Source organism: Xenopus tropicalis, chromosome 3 (genome assembly GCF_000004195.4).
Source record: "Xenopus tropicalis strain Nigerian chromosome 3, UCB_Xtro_10.0, whole genome shotgun sequence".
NCBI classification, from domain to species: domain Eukaryota; kingdom Metazoa; phylum Chordata; class Amphibia; order Anura; family Pipidae; genus Xenopus; species Xenopus tropicalis.
The window spans coordinates 49,511,856-49,531,189 of NC_030679.2; the positions used below are offsets into that span (position 1 = coordinate 49,511,856).

The window sequence follows — 19,334 nt, forward strand, 5'->3', positions numbered from 1 at the left end:
GCTATGATTCGCTGAGATTGCTACAAGGCCCAAATTACAGGTACCTCTTACCTGTCCCTGGACTGACTCCTTGTAGAGCATTACAAAAAGCACCACAAAATCATAAATGTAAAGAAACAATTGCTTTCAGTGGTCACAATATTGAAATACAGATCTAATTTGGTTCTGAGAAGGTAAGCAAGTGGCTGCAGATCAAGAATGGCACTGATTAATGTAACATATTAAAGTATGTTTGCATGTAAATTGTAACAATGTAATGGGCATAGGGTGTACAGTAAAATAATTCTATACTAGTTTAATTTTTTTAATTATAACAACGGAGTGCTGGGCACAATAAGCATATGAACATTTCTGCTGAAAAATGAGGGTGGGGGGCAGGGGTCAAATCTATCACTCTGATCGTTCAAAGAGAATATATAACAATGACTGTACAATGTGCTAAAAGACATTTAAACGCCCAGCTAAGATGTTTGAACATGGATTTTTGCAGGATTAGTTAAAAAAATCAATTAAAAAGCATTGCCTTAAGCTAATACTACATAGATCTGTTTAGGGCGCTTTAAGAGTTTGTCAGATGTACATATGGGGGCTTTTTCAGGCAGCTATCACCTGACAAGTACGGACATGAGCACCTGTGAGTGGAGGGCTGTTGCCAGGGCATCATTTTCGGGCTACATAAAAATGTAAAGTACCTGAAACAGTCCTGTGTGTCATTGCCTTTTTATTACGTAGGGATAACTAAGCACACGAGAATAAATAATTGTTTATTCAAACAACACACACAGCAGAAAGTTGTTGGTTTTACTAGAATTCTGGAAAGAACCTTCCCAAGTAATAGATCCCATAGCAGAATTTAAAGGCCATCTGTGGTATTTAATTTTATGCTTGTGGTTCCATTTAAGCACTATTATTATTAAACTAAGGTACTGTTTTGCATTCACTGGCATCACTGCATTTTGGTCTTTGTTATCAGATGCAACACTATCAGATGATGCTTGCTCCAAATAGGCGTTTCATGTTATTTTGGGAAAAGTTAGTGGGCCTATAAACTACACACCACATAGGGCTATCTATATCTTTCTGGTAACTGGATGATATAAAAAACAAAGAAGCAAGGCTAAAGCCACACTGGAATTTTCAGCCTGCATATACCTGTAAATGCAGACCAAGAAACATCAGGTGTCCACATAAACAGACACAGGAATGGATTAAAGTGTGCAAATGCATAATCACGCATTGAAATGCCAGAATCCACTCCTTGCATCTGCATACAGATTGACTCCATGCTTGTTAGCGCAGACACTGGAGCGGGCTGAGGCAAGTGGTTTGGCAGTGTGGAAAGCCTAACCCAAACTTTTAACAGTTTTTATTACCTATAACCCTGACTGAAAATATTGTTATTGTTGTCTAATTAAAACGCACAAAGTTTGTACATGGAGATATATGAAAGCTTAAACCAATCAACACAAAATGAATGTAGCACATTAGATAAATAAGGCATGCCAAGCTATTACACTGACAGTGACAAAAATGTGTTCTCTGGTTCTAAATGAGTCAAAACTGACCCTTGTGGCACCCAGCAATTTATTGATGGTGTGCCATGCAGGTCTCTGCTAGCTTTCCAACCATGTGGCTTTGAGCTACTATTTTTAAACCGGATGTCCAGTGAGCAACATATTTATCACAGAGGTGGCACTCATGCTTTATTGATTAGCAAGGGAAAATAGCTACACCTCTGAGGCATCATTAACTCTGCGTTATCAGCAATAGCTGCCTTTGATGTATACTGCTGGGATTCTAACCCGATTCTGAATGTGTCTTGTCTTGGAAAAAGAACTAATAATACACATTCTAAATCAGTTGGTGAATGACAACTAAATTAATAATACAAAAGTGTTCATTATACCATGGGATCTCAAACGTATCCTTCTTGATAACCACACAGTAGCCCATTGGGGTCAGCAAGTAGCCTGGTAGTTTTATGATTTCTAACTCTTGTCTTGTATACATTATAAGACATTTTACATTGCTGCAAAGAAATGTTATACTATAGCCCTCTTCCTTCTAATGCCAGTGCATACTATACAAACAGATCACTAAGTTGTTCCCATCACTAGATGGGGTTGATAGGCAATAGGAAGACACTGAAAGCTGATGCCAGTAGTGATAGACAAGACTAAAACTGCTGGCTGAGCCGATAAAAACTTAGCAGAAATAAGGAGAAGGAAAATTAGGGCAAAATGGAAATAATTTCTTATGGAAATAAAGATATTTCCATTAGGAAAATAAAAAAGAGAATTGGTAAATTTTCTATTATAGCATACAGTTATCATTTATTAAACAGACACTAACCGTTTTGCTTTACAGGAGATTCTTATTCAGATATTTAGGGTCTATAATCATATTTGGGTTTGCAAAAACACAAAAACATAAAAAGGCTTCTGATAGCTTGAGAGAGCAAGATACTGGTGTTCATTTATAAACACTGGGCAAACTTTCATTGTTCAACCTGTAGCTGCCTGTAAAAAGCCAGTCACTGATTGGTTGCTATGGCTTACTGCCCAGGTGCAAATTTGCCTAATATTTATAAATAACCACCTCTGACTGTTAAAGCACTCTAGGGCTCATTTACTAACATAAGGGCTCTGGCACACGGGGAGATTAGTCGCCCGCGGCAAATCTCCCTTGTCACGGGCGACTAATCTCCCCGAACTACCATCCCACCGGCGAAAATGTAAATTGCCGGTGGGATGGCACACGCTGCGCAGGCGATTTCGGCAAATCGCCGAAGTTGCCTCGCGAGGCATTTTCTGCGATTTGCCGAAATCGCCTGCGCAGCGTGTGCCATTCCACCGGCGACTTACATTTTCGCCAGTGGGATGGCAATCCAGGGAGATTAGTCGCCCACGAACAGGGAGATTTGTCGCGGGCGACTAATCTCCCCGTGTGCCAGAGCCTTAATAGTGCTGTTGATAAGGACAGCCAATCAGAAATGGGTAAACTAATGCAAACTATTGGTTGGTATAGATAAATGCACTTGTGTAATTTTGTGCCTTACTTGCAAACATACAGTTTTGGAAATAAACAATGTGTTATAAAGTAAAAACACTGCAAAAGTGGAATTTTTTGTGCTTTGCTCCCGTCGCCTCCTTTACAGCCCACATTAGTAAAATATGACTGCCTAAAAAGCTCAAAAAAGCCACAGGCTAAGCTCGCTGCAGAATTGCAGGTTAATCTCATTAAAGGGGAGAAAGTGAAATATTAGCTTCAAGGTGATGAGAGGTATAAAGTAAACATCTTTTATTGATGTGACTCTTTCAATATCCCACTCCAGCAGTGTAGAGGAAGAAAGAAACATCATCATTTTCTCCAACAGCTGGTAAATACCCCCTGTAGAAAGGTCTTTGCAAAAGCTGAAATGTTGAGTGCTCTGATTAATGCAAGCCAAACTTCTTACAAGGCACCAGAAGGTAGACTTCACTTACAAGTGTGAGCACATCTGTCCCCTTTCGACAATAAAGCAGCCCATGTAGATCTGCAAGGCACTTTTCGGTATCAAAGTAACAGTGCTATTGTAGCTTTAAAAGCACAATGAGCTGTAAATGTAGCTTCTGCCCATTCTTTTGTTCACACAAATGCAGCCATATTGTGCTGATTGCTATTAAATTAAAGCATAAAAGGAGAAAAACAAATGTGGCAGGCGGTCTTACCAGCAGGGATACTGACTACCTTTTCTTTAACGTTTTGGGAGTCACAAAGTCATTGCAAGCATCTGACCCTGGATAACCTCAGTGAGGGAACTCCTTTTAAGGACTCAATTAAAAACAATTGAATTTCACTTTTAAATATAATGAGTGAAAGGATTTCATTTTGATCGCTCAGTGTTTGGTGGTCAGGCACAAAAGGAGTTGCTTTTGTTTGTGGGTAAAACTTAGCATATGTTACTTAAGGAATTCACACTTGGTCTATTTAGGGTACTATAGGTACTGCCATTAACAACAAAGCAATGACAATATGCTTACCAAGGAAACCTGGTAAATTGATGTCCGTTTCTTTCATCCCGGCTGAATGGATTTTTAGGTTTGTTTTTCTGCAGTCCCAGCCAACTGAAATGTGACGTAAATTTGCAAATCTAATTTTCTGTTGTGTTATGCCTCCCATCAAACAGGGGCTTTTCAATGTGGAAGCCAAGCTTTAACCTAAAAGGAAAGATGAAAATAGGAAAAATATTCAGCAATAGATGCATTACTGGATCTCTAGATGGAAATGATTTTAATCTCCTGTATCTCCTGCTTTACACTGAACAAACTGATTTGTAGGGATTCAATATTCTAGGTACATCGACTTGCTTGCAATGCACCAATAGACATGCAATTGAGCAACTGTTTTGGTAATCCATGCACAAGTTCTTATTTACCCTGTATTTGTGTTGGAATGGCAAGTAGTGTTAATAACAGCATTAGCATCCAGTTCACTTGGTACAACTATTGACACAAACTACAGGTATGGGATCTATTATCCAGAATGCTCTGGACCTGGGTTTTTCCAGATAAGGGATCTTTCTGTAATTTGGATCACCATACCTTAAGTCTACTAAAAATTAATTTATACAGTAAATAAACCCAATAGGATTGTTCAGTCTCCAATTATGATTAAGTATATCATAGTTAGGATCAAATACAATGTACTATTTTATTACTACAAAGAAAAAGGAAATCTTTGTTAAAAATTTGAATTATTTGCTTATAATAAAGTCTCGGGGAGATTGCCTTCCCGTAATTGGGAGCTTTCTGGATAATGGGTTTCCAGATAACAGATCCCATACCTGTAGTAAAGGAATCCTACAATTACCACCACATCCAGGACCTGCTGTGAATAGCACCAATGTGTGCTAAGACGTGTGCTTACCATTTAGTTACCGATTACCATTTTAGTCCTTGGCTTTAATGATTCCTATTTCCAGTCCTACAATTTCCTAAAAATATGACTCCTGAGAAAAAAAAATTCCACATGGTGTTTTCCATGATATGATCTATACAGTATTACTGGAATGGTGCTAACCCAATTTCATAAAAAATGCATATGCATTTAGGTTTGATTCCAGGCAGGGCACTACCTGCAAGAAGTTTGTATTGTCTCACCACATCTACGTGGCTTTCCTCAGGGTACTCCGGTTTCCTTCCACACTTAACACTCAAAAAACATACAGGTAAGATAACTGGGCCCTTATAAAATCAACCATAGTGTGTGTGTAATTGTGATAGGGACCTTAGATTGTAAACTCCACTGGGGCTGATGTGGATTATGTATAATCTCTTCATAGCTCCGAGGAATATGTTGGTGCTATTTAAATACAGAATAATTATAAATAATTCATGGGTGCCAAAGGGGGTCAAGGGAGGCTGCATCCCTAGTGGAGACCGTGCAATTGCACTCTCTGAACTAGCAGAGCCGAATTTCTGTTAAAAAACGGAAATTTGGAGCTTAAAGTTACCTGGAGAGGCTTTTTGCCACCCCGGGAACTTTGGGAGCACTGCTGCCTAAAGGTGAGTTTCTCGGCTCGCCTCATGGTAGCAGCGCCCCTGAAATAACTAAAAGTGATTGAAGTCTTACAATATATGTTCCAGTTTAGCCCTTAAACACATTGAATACACATCAATGCCCAGCCTAATTTTAGTACCCAGTGGGCCTCTGAAATTGCCCACGACCAAGATAATGTGCCTTGTTCTTTGCTCCCTCTAAATTATTTGGCGGGAACAACTATCATTTGGTACAATCACAATTATAGACTAGAAAGGGAAGTTTGAGAACAAACTACATGTTGGGTTGAAAAACGTAAAGTCACTGAATGAAATCTGATCTGTTGTTGGCTCCGCCCACTTTTCCTAACCTTGGACCACAGTTATAAAGTAAAACCACTGTGCTAAGTTTTGGGACCCTGGTTTTAATAGTGTCTGAATGGCAGCAATTTAAATTTCCCCACTGAAAGTCAACGACATCTGATTGGTGGCTCCGTCCACTTTTTCTAACCTGGAACTGCAGTTACCCAGTGACTAACTCTGCAAAGTTTAGGGACCCTAGGATTAATAGTTACAGAACGGGAGCAGTTTAAATTTAAACCAATAAAAGTCAATAGGTAAATTGTGATTGGTGGTTGGTGGGTGTGCCCACTTTTTCTAACCTTGAGTCAAAGTCACCCAGTGACAAGCAGTGGGCACCCTGGCATAAATAGTGTGAGAATGGCAGCATTTTAAATTTAAATCAATAAAATTCAATGGATGGAATCTCATTGGCTGTTAGTGGCCCAACCCACTTTTCCTATTTTTGAACTGCAGTCCCCCAATGACCAACTGTGGAAAGTTTGGGGATTTAGGCATAAAAATTGGGAGACTGACAGCATTTTACACTTCACCATTGAAAGTAAAATAGGTGAAATGTGATTGGCTGGTGTTGTCTCCGCCCACTTTTTTCTAACTTTAAACGGCAAATACCCAGTGAGTAACTCTGGAAAGTTTAACAACTCTGGAATTAATACTTAAATAATGGCATCAGTTTAAATATAAACCAATTAAATTTAATGGGTGGAAATAGGTTTGCTGTTGGTGGCTCCGCCCACTTGTTCTAACCTTGAATATGTAGTCAGCCAGTGACTGACTGTGCAAAGTTTGGGAACCCTGACATATATAGTGTGAGAAAGGCAGCATTTTAAATTTAAACCAAAGTCTGATTGGCTGTTGGTGGCTCCACCCACTTTTGATAACCTAAAAATGCAGTTCCCTAGTGGCCCTGGTGTTAATACTGTGAGAATGGCATCAGGCTGAATTTCCCCATTGAAAACCAATAGTTAAAATCTGATTGGCTGCTGGTGGCACCACCTGTTTTTTCCAACTCTGAACTGCATTTACCTGGTGACTAGCTCTGCAAAGTTTGGGGACCTTAGTATTAATATTTAAAGAATGGCAGCAGTTTAAATTTAAACATATGACGTCTATAGGTGAAATCTGATTGGCTGTTGGTGGCTCTGCCCACTTTTCAAAACTAAAACTGCAGTCCCCTAGTGACCAATTGTGAAACGTTTGGGGACCCTGGTGTTAATAGTGTGAGAATGGCAGCAGGTTGAATTTACCCATTAAAAGTCAATAAGTAAAATCTGATTGGCTGTTGATGGCTCCACCCACTTAAAAAAATACAAAAAACCTTAAATGTGTAGTCACCCAGTGAAAAATGCAAAGTTTGGGAACCCTGGCAACAAACCAATTAAAATCAATAGGTGAAATCTGATTGGTTGTTGGTGGCTCTGCCCACTTTTCAAAAGTAAAACTGCCGTCCCCTAGTGACCAACTGTCGTTGAAGAAGTTTGGAGAGTTTGGGTGTTGTACCCCTTAAACTGTAGGCGGAGTAGTATTTAGAAAATGGGGGGCGCTAAGAATAATAATAAGAAGAAAAAGCGGAAGAATAAGCCAAAGTCGAAGAACAGTATGTTGGGGTTTTCAACCTAACACAATGAGTGTGTAACACAACCTTGGCAGTAGCAATTAAATGCACAATTTTGTATATAGGGATGTATATTAAGCTACACTAGTGTTCACTCATGGAAGTTTTTGACATTAGATCTTCGGCTGCCTGGACCATTGTAGTTTAATGAATAACCAAATTATAACTGAAGTCTGAGGCAGCAAACTCTTTCATCCAGTACCAATGCCTGCTGGATACGTAATACACACGGTCGCTATCAGACATCTCAAGATTTGCATAGAAAAAGTTTTGTGATTGCACTAAGCACAAATACATATCTCTGTTTGCTTCTTTGCATATTTGCTCTGCATTATTGGGAGTATTTGACTCTGTTGGTATATATATATGTATATAAAGACTGCTGTACCTGGGTAGAATTTATATCAGTTAGTGATACCAGTGAATACTTATATACATGTAGGTACTGATTGTCTAAAAATTATGCAAAAATCATCTGAAAAAAACACTGTGTACACATCTATGCAGATGTATTCCAGGTCAGATGAACCTATGATTACTGCCCAGTTGCTGTCATGATCATGTTTTTATTTATATGTAACTTTTGTTATGTTCTAAGGCAGGGATCCCCAACCTTTTTCACCCGTGAGCAACATTTAAATGGAAAAAGTGTTGGGGAGCAACACAATCATGAAAAAGGTTTCTAGGAGTAGCAATAGGAGCTATAATTGGCTACTTAATAGCCCCTATGTGGACTGGCAGCCTACAGAAGGCTCTGTTTGGTATTATACTTGGTTTTTATGCAACCAAAACATGCCCCCTTACCAGAAATTCAAAAATAATCACCTGCTTTGAGGCCACTGGGAGCAACATCCAAGGGGTTGGGGAGCAACATGTTGCTCACGAGCCATTGGTTGGGGAACACTGTTCTAAGGTGACCTGAGCTAATAACAGTTTTACAAATTGGACACTGTACTAGTACTAAAAGAATACAATGCTGCTCAAAAGCCCCTTTATCAAAGATTATTTCAAGCACCACACCTATTGATACATATTCATACTCATACTGTTATAATGATCCTACACTTATGGTGCCATAACTTTTCTCTCCTGTCTTATTTCATTGACAGATACCGACACATACACATACACATACAGACCATTCTGAAACACACAGCTTATCACATACAGATCAAACTGATGAAAAAATCTTTGATTCCAAATTAACTTTAGTATGAAGTTTCTTGAGATAAACTACTGTAGGTAGTAAGCAAGTTCAACTACCACTTTGAGATACTCAGTGTATAGTCATTGTATAGTCAAACATGCACAAAGAACATCTTGAACATTCCCCTCAATGAGCCATCCTTAGAAAATACATAATTGTTTAAATATGTAGTTGAAATCAAAGAGCATTTATAATTTAATTTAGTTTTCAATATAACATAATTGCTTCTTCAGTAGCTTTTTTGTATTTTACAATAATGTGTTTTATCCATATTTCCTGCTGCATTGAATAGAAAGCAACCAATTAATCCAATGACAATCACATACAGACCGTGACTGTTTTAATGTTGTTTTCAAGGCAGAAATCACTCATTTAACCTGTTCTGTAAAGATGCTACAATATATTTCCAAGTAATTCTGGGTTTTTTTTTAACTAGAAAAAGAACATCTATTTGGTGTGACTTCAACTCTCAGTTTATAATAAGAGGCATATTTATTATACTGTGTATGCCAACATCACTGGTGATGTTGCCCATAGCAACCAATCAGATCTTTGTTTTTGTTTTCTTGCTTGTAGATGACCGTTCAAATGTAATTATTGATTGGTGATTATTGGTGATGTTGGCTTATACACTATAATAAATAAATATGCCCCTAACAGTGTAGCCACTGTCTACCATTGAGTTGTAAAGCAATGGTTAAATAGGGCCCAGTGATAGAGGATTCCAAGCTGCAAATCTGATACCATCAGAAGAGAGGAAGCACTTATCTGTATCCATGGTCAGTGGGGTATAATTACTGTTATATATTACCTGCAAATAGCAATTGTTTTCAGCCTATACAAAGGTTTGCAGCTGGTGTCTGTTCAGCGTTGCACCAGGCATTTTACTTTCCTTCCTTCCTGGCGTCCCAGGTGTCCTTTGCAAAAAGTAAGTACTCTACTCTACTGTACATGTGCAGAATGCCAAACACCAAGAAACAAAGGTCTTAACAAACTTAACTAAAGAAGCAGGGCAGAAATGTTATGTTTTGGGCTTCTCTACCAGCCCAAGGAAACCACAGCCCTTTAGCAGGGAAGATCTGCACCACGAATGATGCCCCAGTAACTCCCCATCTTCTTTTCTGCTGATTCCCTGCACATGCTCTGTGCTGCTGTCACTTACTGAGCTTAGGGACCCACTCACAATATACTGTATATATAGAATTAATGTTGTAATACAAGAGCGATAATTAATTAATTCAGATTCTCATTACATGTGACCTCAGAAACCAGTGCAATTATCATCAGAATGTAATAATCAGCCCTGTAGCATCAACTTCTATCACAGATCAACCTCTTTTTCTGCTTGATAATTAGCAATGACCGCTAAGCTCAGCTTCTGAACAGCTGCCCAGAGCCCACTGAGCATGTGCAGTCCCTGACAGTTCTAACAGAATCCAAGATGGGGATCTCCTGTGACAACTGTAAAGACCTATATCATTACTATTATAGAGATGCTAAAACTTTTGCTAGTGCAGTCATTTTGGTGTATAAAATATGGCATTTCTAGACAAATTCATTTTAAGGGTTTAGTTTTCCTTTAAGAAGATGTTAGCGCAGCACTTAAGTAGTTTTTCTATTAGGAAAATTATTGACTTGTATTGGCCTTTAGATTGTAAACTCATGGGAACAGTGCCCTGTTTTATCTGAAAATAAAATCACTTAACATCATCGGCCCAGGAAAGGAAGTTGCATTTACTCTGTGCAATATAGGGAAAACCTACAGCAACCTGAACTCAACTTGATGATCAGCTGTTGGATAATATTTTGTGAATTACCCCCTGGTTCTTGGTGCATTATTTTGGCAATCAGCATATGGTGAACTCTGTAGACTCTTCCTTTTAGCACAAATTCTTGGGACATACTTCTGTAGAAGTTCTAATATTAGTAGTTATCTCATTAGGGCTTACACGTGTGTTTATATGGCAGATTTATTCCACCACGTGGGAACCCAGGAATTATTGACCCCATTCTTCTCTAAGTGGAATGCACTGATGGAAGTGTATGTAAATGCTGAATGCAGATAAAATCTATTATTATATCTGCTTTCAGTATTTACATGGGCTACCATCAGTACAGTCCCCATAGAGAAGAATAGGGTCAATTAACTCCTTCAGTCCTGTGTGATGGAATGCAAGTAAAGCCACTACACAGGGACACAGGCACTGTGTAAAAGCCCTTAAACTAAAGGCATTGTGTAATTATTTAATGCATTGACTAAAACACAGTATGGGCATAACCAGTGGCATAACTAGAAATTATTATGCATCCACAATAAAATATTTTTAAACAGGTAATATATATACAGTATATACAGGTATCAAACCCCTTATCCAGAAACCCGTTATCCAGAAAGCTCCGAATTACGGAAAGCCCGTCTCCCATAGGCTCCATTTTAACCAAATAATTCAGAATTTTAAAACTGATTTCCTTTTTCTCTGTAGTAATAAAACAGTAGCTTGTACTTGATTCCAGCTAAGATATAAAGAATCCTTTTTGGATGCAAAACAATCCTGTTGGGTTTAATTCATGTTTTATTGATTTTTTAGTAGACTTAAGGTATGGAGATCCAAATTACAGGAAGACCCCTTATCCGGAATACCCTTGGTCCCGAGCATTCTGGATAGCGGGTCCTATACCTGTATATGCAAAGCAAATAGGGGCTTGTGTTGGATATGCATTTTATCTATTGTTGTAAGTAATATATACAGTTTTTGTTATTTGATGAAGAGTACTGTAAATCCTCTACATATTGGGGGACTTGTATATCCAGAGCCTTGTTTATACTCTTTATTGATTCCAGGGCAACATATATAGGGTACATACCAAACAGTAATTTATAAAGAAAAAAATAAATATATATTTTAAAAACAAGAATAATGACCCTCTCTCTTAAAGGCTTAAAGGTGACCCATTTTTGAAAACATCTTATTGTGAAACAGTGGCATAACTAGAGTTCAGAGGACCCCCTGCAGACAAACATGAGCTTCCCCCCCCCTCCCCCCCCTTTTCTTTTAGAGGACTAATAAAGCACACTCTGGCAGATGTATACCTCCCAACATTTAGAGACAGGAATAATGATGTGCCATGCTACGTATGATATTGTGCAGAAAGATTCATTGGCCCTTTCCCATGATTAGAATGGCAGCATTGGAAGAACAAGACAGACACCGTGACTCTTACTATTTCATGACATACTGTGTCCCTAAGCATTGCACAACACACGGTGGCACCAGCATTTCATGCCAGTAAGATCATTGCAGGTATGGCCAAAGGGCTCTCCATTAACCCCAAACTAGCGATTAAGATCACTGCAAAAATGGCCAATGAGCAGGTCTGGACTGAGAGTGAAAATAGGCCCTAGCATTTCAAGTACACAGAGGCCAAATAAATAGTGACTGTCTATGGCAGCCTCTCTGGCATATGCTAGGAGATTTTTAGACTAGGCCTGCAAATGAGCACTCCTTTAACCCCAGACTTACCAGCAGGATCACTGAAAAAATGGGCAATGTTCTGCCCCCCCTTCCCCCCATCGTAGTTATAGGGTCTGCTTTGTGAATTATACCACCGCAGATCATACAGTACCGAGAAACTTATGAGTCCCAGCAGTGGTGTAATTTAAACAAGCAGGGCTTCCTTGCAAAAAATCTTGGGGGAGCCCAATGCACAGCTTCCTCACTCATTTGTGGTGGGCAGCAATGCGTAAGCTGCAAAAGGGGCTGGTGAGTGGGACTACCATACAGCAGACACCAAGCTTCTTACCCCTTGTCAGCCAGACCTCCCACCCCCAGGGTCATGGGGGTCTGCTGTATTTCTGTATGGTAGTTATGCAACTGGTATAAGAAACAGAACTATTAACACTATTCTCACTATTTATATGCATATATGGACTATGTAACTAGAGGGCATATCAGTCAAGTCTGTTTGAGCTGTGAAATCTTGTTCAGTCAGTAGCCACGTATACATAAAATGCAAAAAGGAGCTCAAACCAGCAGGGGGCACTAGTGAAGTAAGGACTCGACCTTTTTGATATATCGATGACTGCAATACAACCACAGTAAAGGTCCCCATACACGTTGAGATTCGCTCGCTTGACGAGATCGGCAAGCAAGCGGATCTTCACCCAATCTCCCCACCTATGGGTGGGAGATATCGGGGAGCATGTAGGTAAAAAAAAAAATAATTTGATCGTTTGGCCCTGGGGCCAAACGATCGAATTATATTGGCAGCAATGGGGCAGTCGGTTCGGGGACCGCAACAATGAGCCGATGCGGCCCCTGATCCGACTGAATTTTCCAACCAGGGTGATCGATATCTGGCCAATTTTAGGGCAGGCCCCTCATTTCTGCCCCTACAAGGGCCGATAAGCTGCCGAATCGGTCCAAGGGACCACTATCGGCAGCTACTATCAGCCCGTGTATGGGGACCTTTAGAGATCAAACTGCACAATAGTAGTTGCCACAGAGGAAGATATTTTCAATCCTTAAGGTGGCCGTACACGGGCCGATTGTAGCTGCCGATATCAGTCCCTTGGACCAGTTCTGCAGCTTATCGGCCCGTGTAGGAGCAGGAACGAGGGGCATGCCCGACTGATATCTGCCCTGAAATTGGCCAGATATCGATCGGGCAGGTTAAAAGATTTAGTCGGATCGGGGACCGCATCGGCTCCTTTTGAACCGATTGTCCAATTTCCGCCATTATAATTCGATCGTTTGGCCCCAGGGCCTTTGATTGGCACGTGGGCATGCCATAGGACAGCACTTAGCTTAGCTTGCATGCCATAGGACAGCACTTAGCTTAGCTTGCATGCCATTAGAGCTGCTGGCTAGGAAGCGCTAGTAGGCTCAAGATGCAGAAGAGCTTTGTACTTAGCACTTGCCACAGACAGCCTTGTGTTTCCTTATGCTTACAGCAGTTTGAAATATTAAAGCTATTTGCTCATCCTATAATTTAGCATTTCAGAGACAAATGTAATCTATTTTTACAACATCTTGCACAAACTTCACCATTTTATAATAAATGTCTCATGTATATACCTACATTAATTCCATCCAGATCCCCTCTGTAATGCTCATTTAAAGGGCTGAAACCCACTAAAACTCATCTTTATCATGTAGTTTTCCAGTTGCTGAATAACTACAACTCCAATTCCCAAGAGCACCCAGTAGCATTAATACTGTTTGCGTGGTTATGTACCAAATACAGAATATGCCTGGAAATCTAGACAAATCCTACAAGTTTGTATGACTCTGATTTGGCCACAGCCAAACGTTGAAGGGTGAATTTACATGGTAAGTCTTGTAGCCTGTGCTGAATCTCCTAAAGTTAAAACATTTGACTATGTTCTCCTGCATTTTCCAACAGTTATGATTCATATGTTTTAGTACTAGAGATTCATGGGGCTCATTTAAAAACTGTGGGCAAATTTGCACATGGGCCGTAACCCAAAACAACCAATCAGTGATTGGTTTTTCAGTCAGCTGCAGGTTGAACAATGAAAGCATACATTTGATTGGTTGCTATTGGTTACTGCCCATATGCAAATTTTCCCAGTATTTATAAATAAGCCCCAAAGGAATTTTTTGGTGTTTTGTTGCCTGCACATGGGCGGCAATATGTACACCCAAAACATATCATGCTAAATTTTAAAAAAAGCTTCCCTAAATCTGGGAATATTTAAGAAGATGTGAAATTTTGACTCCTTTGTCAAAGTTTGCAGCAGTTGATCCTGTGTATTTCTTTGGTGACATGTATTGAATAAATATTGTAATTGTGCCATTGCGAACGGAGTGTACTGAAATAGCAAGAATTTCTGTTACCTGTAGTGTTGCAATGACAAAACTCTCATTTTGGTGATTCCTGTGCAGATTTTATGGGACTGGATGTTCCTGGTATATTTATTCCAAATCACTACCACAGAGGTCACACTGTGCCTACATGCACTTCTCCCCTCTGCAAAGGTTACACAGCGTCCAGTATTTATTGGCATTGGATACGGGCAATTTAATTAGTGCTGGAACAGCGTCTCTGTGATTACATTAAAAATACAACAAGAGATAAGGTGCCTGTCCTTAGGTAAGTTCTAGCTAATCTTTCAGACACTGCAAGCTGGGGATATACAGTCTGATCCTGACCTTTTCAGCTGGAGGGATCCAGTTTCAAATTCATTAGTGAAAATAGAAGATGTTAAGAGCGCCCAGCCTTTCTGTGTACACTGGATTCTCCGCTTGCCTTCATTCATTTACTGGAACACGCTGAAGTGCTTGTGTTTGTCTGAACAGGACAAAACGCATTAACCCTCTATTGTACCACCTGCTTGCACTTATACAGTATGTTAACCCTGCTGCTTATCCCAAGCAGCATTGTGTGTCGCTTCAATAAAACTTTTATTTTTACATGCAGACTGCCTCATATTTTGTCCCAGCAGCATCTAAGCTCTGTTTGCCATAAACACCACACTCACCCTGTCTTATTTCTCCTCTGGAAAAAAAAAGGCCAGGATTTTTTTTAGTCGTGTCTCCCCTTACCCTACATTGGACCCATTGTGGTTTTTTTTCCAGAAGTACTACTTTAAATCTTCAATGTGTAATTGCGGCCAAACAAGTTAATTGCATTTAGAAGCATCCAAAATTCTCTTGTTCTGTTTGCATCCATTGATCAGCCCGCTTCATTCTTTTCTGCAGTTTTGTTGAAATAAGAACACTTTTTAATAAATGCCTAATGCCAGTTTCATTAGAGATTCAAGTTAATGATTTACTTGCAATGAATATCTCGGCTCCTCCTTACTCTGAAGGATGGTTTGTCTCTGACCTGTCACAATAGCTTTTCAGGCATGAAGTGAACCCACCTGTATCCTGGTTAAGCTTTTAAGGCCCCAGTTTCCTAACTGTTTTGTTATTTTTTTTTCAGTTCATATTGAGGAGGAGGTTTAAGTAAGATGATTGTGTTCAATGAGAACTGTTTATTTACAGACCTTCATGTTTAGAAACAAGAGTGACAGAACCTGACTCTTCCTCGCCAGGCTGTGAAGTAATAAGAGATTTTTGACTTCATACTGGGACTGAGAAACTAGTGAACAAAGTGACCCTCACAAAACTTTATATTGGGCAGCAATTCAGTAATATGTGCACATGCATCTAAATCAGTCAACTCGGGTGCCAAATTTGTGCTGCTGATGCCCCTCGGCACCCTTTCATAGCTTAGTAGAGGAGGCAAGTAGCTTTACAAACCAAACTTACTGTTTTTTTTTAACAGGGTGTCATGTGGAGTTCTGCAGGGGGTCAGGTACCCATGGGTTGCCCGCAAGAAAAGCAGGTACCCTGCAGGTATAGATGTTGGTCAGTGGGTTGCGTTTTTCTTAACTTATATTATATTACCTATATTGTCTAAATTTTACTCCTTTAAACATTTTTTAAAACTTTTATTTTACCCCGCCCACATCCAATGATGCCACTTCTGTTTTTTTTAGCAACAGCCCTTCCTGTTTAATTGTGGTCAGCAGGGTCTTAAAAATTGGTTCTGCGCAGTGTGGGAGAAAACGCAACACAGTCCCTGCCCCTTACTGGTCCCTAGGAAATACCACAGTAGCTATAAAGGAGGGTGGAGTCTTCCACTTGTGGAAGAAAGATTTAGTTTGTCCCTGTCAATTTGCTAACGTACCTTACACAAACTTTACATGCAATTTATTCTAAAGATGAGTCTGGTCTGACAATTCACTCCATCCATGTTGCCAAATAGACTTGACTGGATGAACTAGCCCCCAATTTACAGAACCACATAGTGTACAATTTAAGGGCATATCTATTCAGTAGAGTGACATTCTAGGGTGGACTGAAATGAACTGCATTTTCCCGCCCTAATGCATTTGGGGATTGGTGTTCAGCAACAGCTGGCAAACTGCAAATTAGAATCCTTCATTTAACTCTTTTGATTTGTTTTTTTCTTTCACAGCCACTAAAGCCTTCCTGATTTGCCTAGGGCCCCTATTTCTTTAACTTGCCTGTGATCAAATACATGTGCGCCCAACAAATACTAAACCTAGCTGTTCCTAAATAACCCTTCTGTGTATCAGTATAAGAGTGGTTCCCATTCACATAGTAATGCATGCACAGCCTGAATAAGTGCGCTTTCAGGTTCACTGAGTGCTGTTTGTATTGTGAGCCACTGACCCAAAGGTGATTCTACCCCTTCTGTATTACAGCCCAAGGTCTAGAGGAGCACTTGGGTTTATACAACAGTAGGCACAAGAAAGGGGAATTCAGACCCTACTCCTTATATCTGCTAACTGATGTCTACAAACAAGTGAAAAACAAGCCAAAAAAAAAGCAGCTGTAAAATGGACTGTTGGTGGGTACATACCAGACTGATGCATTTACTAGTGGTGGATTGTTTTTAGAAATTTGCTTTTTTCCTTGAAGGCAAAGATTTGTGTCATATAAAGTAGACATATATCTTCCTTAACAGCATCTATAAACATATTGTGAAGTGTTTGAGAACATGTATGGGGAAACTAGAAGTGGAAGATAAAGTAATATAAACCTGACTGTCCCTTCTCAATCTGTCAGTTATAGCTTCTAATGCTAAGGGACTACTGCAGCACAAATATGGCAGCCCCGTTATAAAGTCATGGCACTATCAGCAAGGAGTTTGTGTGTTCTCCACATGTCTGTGTGGATTTCTTCCCACCCTCCAAAAACATACATGCATGTATACTACTAAATTGACCACAGTGTGTGTAATTGTGATAGGACCTTAGATTGTAAGCTCCTTTGGGGCAGAGACTGATGTCAATGATGAACAATCTCTGTAAAGCACTGCATAAATGTGTTGGTGCTATATAAATAACGAGAAATAAATAAAAATGAATGATGTGGTGCTGGTAGGTCCGAGCCTCTTGGCAAAAAATTAGTGAAACTGTAAGAAAAACTTTTCGTAAAATGGTGAAAAAATGTGCTTTTTTGATGTGACCGCAACTATTTTCTCACTCGGTGGATTTTTACCACTGCAAATTTTTACTTTCAAGAAAAAATGCAGAATTTCGCCATGAATCCATGCCTGCCTAAAACTTTTGCTTATCACTAGTGGGTAGGCTAATGCTTATGTCCATCAGGGGACAGCTGAACAATGGGTAGGTCAGATCTTCTCTATAACAAATCTCTATAATAAAGTCTAATAATTATTTAAAGAGAAACAACATTTAAATGTTTAAACAAATGTATGTATTTACACAAACTGCCTTGTAATATGCTTGTTTCTCTTTTCAGCAAACATCTCCATTTTACCTTAAATTTGTGACAAAAGCAACCTTATGGGACAGAGGAGTTTACCATTATACTGTAAGTATAAAAGTTTGAGAACAGCCATAAACACTATAAAGATATATATCATATTTCTGTGCTGATTTCTTTATCTTTTTCCATGTTTCTTACATCTGATCTCTCGCTATATTTTAGGTTTATATTTTGCCTCCCTTTATAATACAGGCTTTATAGTACTGCATTAATAAAACACAAATGGGCATAAACTCTTTACCATACAGTATTGAGTCTATTGGTATGCAAGGAAAATCACATTGTAAGTCAATTATAGTAAGATTTGGAGTTAACACTTATTTGCTAACCTAGATAAACTTGGAACCATGGCTGATAAATTCAAGTTTAGTTTACAGGTTTGCAACTATGGTTTTTAACCCAGGCAGATCCTGACCACATTCTGGACCTAAAAGGGAGGCTTGGACCAAAATAGTCTGAAAACCACAGCCATACAAGTGATATAATGCACCTTTTTGATTAAATGTCATGGAAGGAAGCATTTAAAAAAATAAATGAATAAAGAATAACAAGTTTGTTGTTTTTAGTAATAGTTTTCTAATCTTCTAACACCCCTACCATGATCATTCATTCCAAATGTTAGTAAGTATGTAGTTTTAAAAAGCAGACTGCACCCACTTGGTTTTATTTTATTATGTCATGGAGTAAAACTGAACCCTGGAGAATGAATGATTGAGTATAAATTAGTTAATTGCATTTGCATACTGAGAGCTGCTGTTCGTTCTGTCCTGAAACAACTTAGTGGCAGCTGAGACTTTTGCCCTCAGTTTTCCAAGCACTTCCTGTTATTTGTTTCCTCTGATCCCCATTGTTTAACCTCTTAGTTTATTCAAATTAGACAGCAATATACACAGTGATCTGTTTCTAATGCATGGCAGCTCCCCCTGAATGTAGGCTATTTTTCCTGGCAGTACCCAGAAGCAGAACAGGAGATGGAGGCATCACTAAACTCACGAGTCCTCAAGACATCGGCACACAACAAACTTTATATGCTCAGATAGCATAAAATATTCCCATCATCCCAATTAATCAAAAATCAGTACAATGTGCCATGAGTGGTTTAATACATTTATAATGCTTTATCTAATTACTTGCTCAGATTCATCCACATGACAAGGGGACTCCTCAATTGACCCTTCGCCTTGAAGCACCCCCCTGAACCCCCTTGTTACATATCTCAATGAAACACCAGGAGACAGAGGTGGAGAAAATGGCCACAGCATTTATTCACATTTTATCAAATAAATAGGACCTTGCCAGCCTAA

At 39.3% G+C, this 19,334-nt stretch overlaps 2 protein-coding genes across 2 annotated transcripts in view; one reads left to right on the forward strand and one right to left on the reverse strand.

Annotated features, from left to right (window-relative positions):
- The window catches only part of stab2 (stabilin 2), a 188,513-nt gene that overhangs the window by 149,833 nt on the left and 19,346 nt on the right, over nucleotides 1–19,334 (reverse strand). The window contains exon 2 of the mRNA XM_031898868.1: nucleotides 4,023–4,199. The gene's annotated coding sequence lies outside the window, so the exon portion shown is untranslated. The remainder of the gene's footprint in view (nucleotides 1–4,022; nucleotides 4,200–19,334) is intronic.
- Nucleotides 1–19,334, forward strand: part of LOC105946897 — a 91,793-nt gene that overhangs the window by 3,338 nt on the left and 69,121 nt on the right. The window lies entirely within an intron of this gene.